The following is a 6385-nucleotide window of genomic DNA, read 5'->3' as shown; positions in this document are numbered from 1 at the left end:
AAACGACCATTCCCCTGGTCGTTTTGGATGACTAACCTAAATCCACTACACAGTAAATATTTTAACACCCAAAATCGTGTTTAAAGGGTGTTTTTTTAACCAACACCCTTCCTACACCCTTTTTACACGATTTTGAGTATTGGTGGGTGTAACATAAGTGTACGAGAAGGCTTACACCCTACATACACCCCTCTTACACCCCTATCACACCCACAATTTGAAATATGCTCAGGAAATCGTGTTAGAAGGGTGTAGGCACTCGTCGCAACACTGCCCGTTCATAAAGTGTAGAAAGGGTGTGATGGACTTATATGATTTCAAGGAGTCGGAGTTAATCACGTCGAAGGAACCCTTGTCTACGCGAGGAACCGGTAAGGACATCGTGACATCGATTGATCGTCATCGCGGTATAGCAGCATGCGCCCCAAATCGAGGAGCTAGCTATGAAATGAGTCGGAAAAAAAAATGTCGCCTGCATTAGCAAGCTCGAATTTTTATCTAATATGTGCTTTAAGCGGTGGATTTTATACTTTGTGCAATACCAAGACGTAGCTCAAATTGCTTGGAATTATGTAGCGATGCATCGGTCCGACGTCCCGTCAAAACTTCAGGACATCAACGAGAACGTGCAAGAATGCGCGTCACATTAATCTTACACAAATCCGCTTTCCCCTCTGTTCGGTCAATATGGTTGTCATCGACGCCGTTTTTCTTCACGCCAGAGGAGAGGCCAATCATTCCTACCAGTTTTTGCCCAAAAACCCAGCGCAAATGACGATGAGCAGTGCTCTATGCTTCCGTCCCCGGTCAAGTGGTTACGGACGTCCACACACTTTTCATTCACACGGTGTGAGACGGGCGTAATGTTGACACTGTCAATTACACCCATTATTTTATAACCGTTCATGTTTATTGCTTTGATGAAACGGTTGCTGATGTACGGCGGTACCAACATCGAATATAATTAATCGCCACAGAAAGGCGCGTATGATTAGGAAGTGCTAGAGAATGTTTTTTGCAACTCCGATCGAACTCTTCGTCCGAGAGGAGCCGAAAATTACGTGTCGCGCGTGCATCAGTTTTATCAGTTCAACTTCGATTTAAAAAAAAATCACCTCTGCTCGCAAAAAGGTGACCGAAGACGTGTAAATATACAGCCCAGGCAACACACCATATGTCGCCGATATTGGATCTATTCGAAAAGATTCTGCCCACACCATTTTGGTTTAGCCAATATTTAACGAATGGGGTGAGCCGCGCCAACGATATCCTGACATAACGTACGCGACGCCGTTTTTAGTTGAGTGTTGAGAGTATCCTGCGTGAATCGGCTATGACGGAGTGGTATTTCTATTTCTTTGCCGCCTAAAATACGATGTAAAAACTTCCACGGCGGTCTAGAAGACGACAAAACAGCGGACTGAACAAGCCAAGGCTCGAGCACCACCAGATGAGCACGAGCAGCGGGGGAACGAGCCGGCTACAACCGTTTCTGCCTATAGCTTCGATGTCCCTTTTCTGACTGTAAATAGTGTACATAAAGTTGCTATCGATTTAAACACCAAAACGTCCAGAAGTCCTTCTATATGGTGCCGAAACCCGGGAACGAGACGCAACGAGAGGAACCTGGACGAGGGAACTACCGAATCTTCAGCAACTAACGCAGGACTACTGATACGTTCCATTCAAGCCACGGCTGACGACTACTCATGGATCGTCTGAAACTGAAACGGAAGGCCCTACGAAGCCAACTGACAAGGCTGATACCAGAAATCGACGCTGCTCTTCAACGTGATCCGATCATCGAACGGGACATCGAAATCCTCAGGCAACGATTGGGTAGTCTGCATACCCAAATGACCGAAACAGATGTCGCCATCGAGCCTTTCCTGGGGGACGACGCGGAACAAGAATACACCCGGGCATTCGAGTACAACGACCGCGCCGTCACCTACCTGGCTCAGTTGGACTACTCAATCCGAACTCTACAACAACGAACCCCAACCGAAACAACAAACCCTGGAAACAGTGCAAGAATTGGAGAACCGACGAGTACCTTAAAGGTAAAGCTTCCAAAACTGGAGCTTCTCAAGTTTAACGGCCAACAACGACAATGGCAACCGTTTTGGGAGCAATTTCAGCAAGCGGTTCATCACAACGAGGCACTAACAGCTTGCGACAAGTTCAATTACTTGAGAACTTCGCTAACGGGAGAAGCCGCTGCAGCCATCGTCGGACTCCCATCAACGTCCATCTGCTACAAGGATGCAGTAGACATCCTTATTAGCCGATTCGGCAACGAGAAACGGCTCATACAAGATCATATGGAAAAGCTACTTGACCTTAACCCGGTACCTTCTGCACAAGACGTACGTGGACTTCGAGGTCTTTACGATAATGTGCAGGCCCATGTACGTGGACTAAAGTCTCTCGGGGTGAGTGAAGAATCTTACTCTTCGATGCTACATCATCTCCTCGTGAGACTCCTTCCTTCAGAGATAATGCTTCACTATAACAGAGAGGCGATTCGACAGGAAGGGAACGCCCAAGAACAAAATGAGGAAGGAGCGCGAGCGCGAGTTCCTAGAGAACAGCCTGCAGCGCTAACATCGTTACTCCAAGCCTTGAAGGTAGAAATCGAAAGTCGAGAACAAACGTATACTCCTGCGAGATTGGAGCACCCTCTGACAAAAAAGACGAATGCACTGGCAGGAGGTAAAAGGTATCCTGATAAGCAGAACAATTTTAAACCATCATCGTCTGCACTACTTCAACAAACGGATCTCAGAACACCGTGCTTCATTTGCAAATCTAAAGAACACAAGACGGAAGAGTGCACCTCGACAGTTTCACTGGAACAAAAGAAGACGATGCTACAGAAACACGGCAGATGTTTCCGCTGCACCCTTGTGAACCACATGTCTAAGAACTGCCGAAGAAGAATCACATGTAGGCACTGCCGAGGCCGACACGCTTCCACGATGTGCTACCCCAAATTTAAGAACGGCGGACAAAAGAATGTCGCTGGCACAGCTCCGTTACAGCTAAAATCAACGACTGAGACTTCGGACCAAAGGATAGTGCTGTTACAAACGGCCGAAGCGTGGGCTTCTGGAACCAAAAACAAAGCGATGGCTAGAGTATTGTTTGACGGCGGTAGCCAGAGATCCTTTATAACCGAAGACTTATCTCGGAGACTGGGCTGCAAGGTTGTGGGAAGCGAACGACTTGCAGTAGGGTATTTCGGTGGACATAACCAGGAGAAGAACTTTCGAAGGGTCTTCATTACTCTGCAAAGCAAACACGATGGACTTACTTACCACCTTGAGGCTCTTGAAACCAGCATAATTTGCGATCAACGACTGCCACAACCGGATAACAACGTCATACAGGAGTTACGTCAGCTGAATTATGCGATCGCGGTTATCGCTAACGACGACAATTCCAACCATATTGACATTTTAATCGGCGCTGAACATTATTGGGATTTTGTAACTGGACAAGTCACGAAACTCAACGGCAATATCAAGGCCATCGAGACGTCGCTCGGATGGACTGTGCACGGTCCCATGAGCCTAAGCTCCACAGTGTTACAACACTCCCAAACGGTCGCACTCAGGACGTCAGCGATAACGCGGAACACCGAAAACATTCTACGAAAATTCTGGGATCTGGAGGCTATAGGAGTCAAGCAAGACGAAAGCGATAGTTCGAACAACTCCGTACTAACGTCCTTCGAAGAAACGATAACGAGCAACGGAGAACGTTACGAGGTATCCCTTCCTTGGAAGCATTTGGTACACCTACAGAACAATAAGGAAGGTGCTGAAAAACGACTGATGCAGCTCACCAGAAGGCTCAGACGTAATGAAAAGATCCTGTCTGCGTATGACTCAGCCATAAGAAAATATGGAAAAGAGAGTATGGCGGAGAAAGTAGAAAACGAAGACAGTGACGGTGTCACCTACTACATGCCACATCAAGCAGTAGTCAAGGAAAGTCGAACAACCAAGCTCCGCGTAGTTTTTGATGCTTCGTCGCACGGCCATCGATCAAAGTCCTTAAATGAAAACCTAGAGAGCGGCCCAAATCTGAATGCTGACTTAGTGGGGCTACTTCTAAACTTCAGGACACATAAAATTGCTCTCGTCGCAGATATTGAGAAGGCATTCCTACAGATTTCTATCAACTGCAAGGACAGAGATGCCTTGCGTTTCCTGTGGTTTGAAAGCAAGCCAGAGGCAGACCATCCACTTCCAAAAATCGAAATCTGGAGAATGACGAGAGTCCCGTTTGGCACGACGTCGAGTCCCTTTCTCCTAGCAGCAACAGTCCAACATCACCTGAGACTCATGAACCCACAGTACCCTGAAACCACTGAGAAACTTCTGAAATCGATCTACGTTGATGACATATTAACGGGTGCGGACAACGAAGAACAAGCTCTACAGATCTACTCCGAGACGAATGAAATTTTTAACCTCGCCTCCATGAAACTACACAAATGGTCGTCCAACTCTCCAGAAGTTTCAAAGAAAATCAACGAAGACCAGGGTCAACAGGTATCGCTAGGAGAGTTGCCAGGTATCGTAAAAGTACTTGGACTCACGTGGACACCAAGCACCGACGTATTGTCATTTACGTCGGACAACGTCGTCAACTTTTCCCAAAACCGAACAGACACCAAGCGAGCCGTATTACAGACAACGGCAAGAATTTACGACCCGCTTGGGATGCTGGTACCCTTCACTATACTTGCAAAACTTTGTTTCCAACGACTCTGGCGTATGAACATCGATTGGGACAGCCCGTTGACCGACGATATACTAGAAGAGTGGAATCGATGGTGTGAAGGACTTCCCCTTCTGGGTCAAGTGGCTGTACCACGGTTCTACAGAAATCAAATGACTGAAACAGCACAAGGAACGGTACTACACATTTTTGCGGATGCCAGCACTGTGGCGTATGGTGCTGTAGCATATCTGTGCACAACGGGCATATCAGGTGAAACATGTTCAACCTTTATGTTGTGCGTCTTCGAGGTGATGGTTCTTTGCATATTTCTAGTTTCCAGTAAGTATTCTGTTGACCACCTTTTCCAGAATCTGTCCAGAACCTCTTCGCGGTGTTTCCACATTTGAAAAAGTTGATCTGCAGAAGTGTGGGTAACCTCTGTAAGTCCAAGTGTGGGAAAAGATGTCGGTCGTTTTCCCGTGAGGAAATTGGCTGGCGACAATGCCTCTGGTTCTCCTATGTCGTTGTAGACGTAGGTGAGGGGTCGTGAATTTATAACAGCCTCTACTTCTGCCAGTGCTGTGTAGAGTTCATCGGAGGTTAGACTCCTGCAGCCAAGGGCTTTTTTCAGCGACAGCTTGACCGAGCGGACGAGTCGTTCGTAAAACCCTCGCCACCATGGAGCCCGTTCGACGATGAATTTCCAGTGAATCTTGAAGGAACTCACTTGATTCGTGACTTCTTCGTCTCTAATAATGTTCCACAATTTGTGCAGTTCCTTCTTACTTCTTTTGAATGTTAAGGCATTGTCCGTATCAATTATTTGTGGGATGCCTCTCCTTGATATAAATCGTCGAAAGGCGTGTAGGAAGGATGTTGCGGTCATGTCTTCTACGAGTTCCAGGTGTACTGCTCTGGTCACGGCGCAAGTGAATAAGGTTATATAAGCTTTCTGTGAGTTCGGCTTGCCTTTGACGAAGAGGGGGCCTGCGAAGTCAATCCCAGTCACCTCAAATGGATTGGCCTTTGTTACGCGATCGAGAGGTAACGGTGCGGTGACTTCAGAAGCTGGTCTTGAATTGTAACGTTGGCAGATAACGCATTCTTTGATCACCCGTCTCACCAACTGTCGACCAGAGATAATCCAGTAGCGTTCTCTGAGTTGTACAAGAGTATCATGCACTCCGGCGTGGAGGAGTCTTTGGTGTTCTTGAAGCACGATAAGCCGACAGTATCGGTGTTCTTTTGGTAGAACAATTGGATGTCGCTCGCTATAGGATGCGTTGCTGTGTTGTAGTCGACCAGTAGCGCGTAGCAGGCCCTCCTGATCGACGAACAAAGGAATGTCCTTCAGTTTTGATTCCATAGGTAGTTTTTGAGCTCGCTGTGTGCACTTAATTTCTTGTTGGAATGATGCCCGTTGTACTCTTCGAATCCAATACAGCTCTGCTTCGTGAATTTCATCCGTAGTCAGCGGTCCTTTTTGGTCACTCTTGTGTCTCAGCTTGCGAGTGAACCTGAGGATCCAGGCTGTAGTTCGGTGAAGTCGCTGAATTGAACTGTAGTGGTTTTCATCTAGTATGGCCGGTTCAATTGGTGTTACAGTTTGCAAGACGTTCGCAGCTTTGTTCTCTTCCAACTCACAAGGGAA

Source organism: Ixodes scapularis, unplaced genomic scaffold, assembly GCF_016920785.2.
Source record: "Ixodes scapularis isolate PalLabHiFi unplaced genomic scaffold, ASM1692078v2 PGA_scaffold6__148_contigs__length_123643588, whole genome shotgun sequence".
NCBI lineage: Eukaryota > Metazoa > Arthropoda > Arachnida > Ixodida > Ixodidae > Ixodes > Ixodes scapularis.
This window is presented reverse-complemented; position numbering follows the sequence as displayed.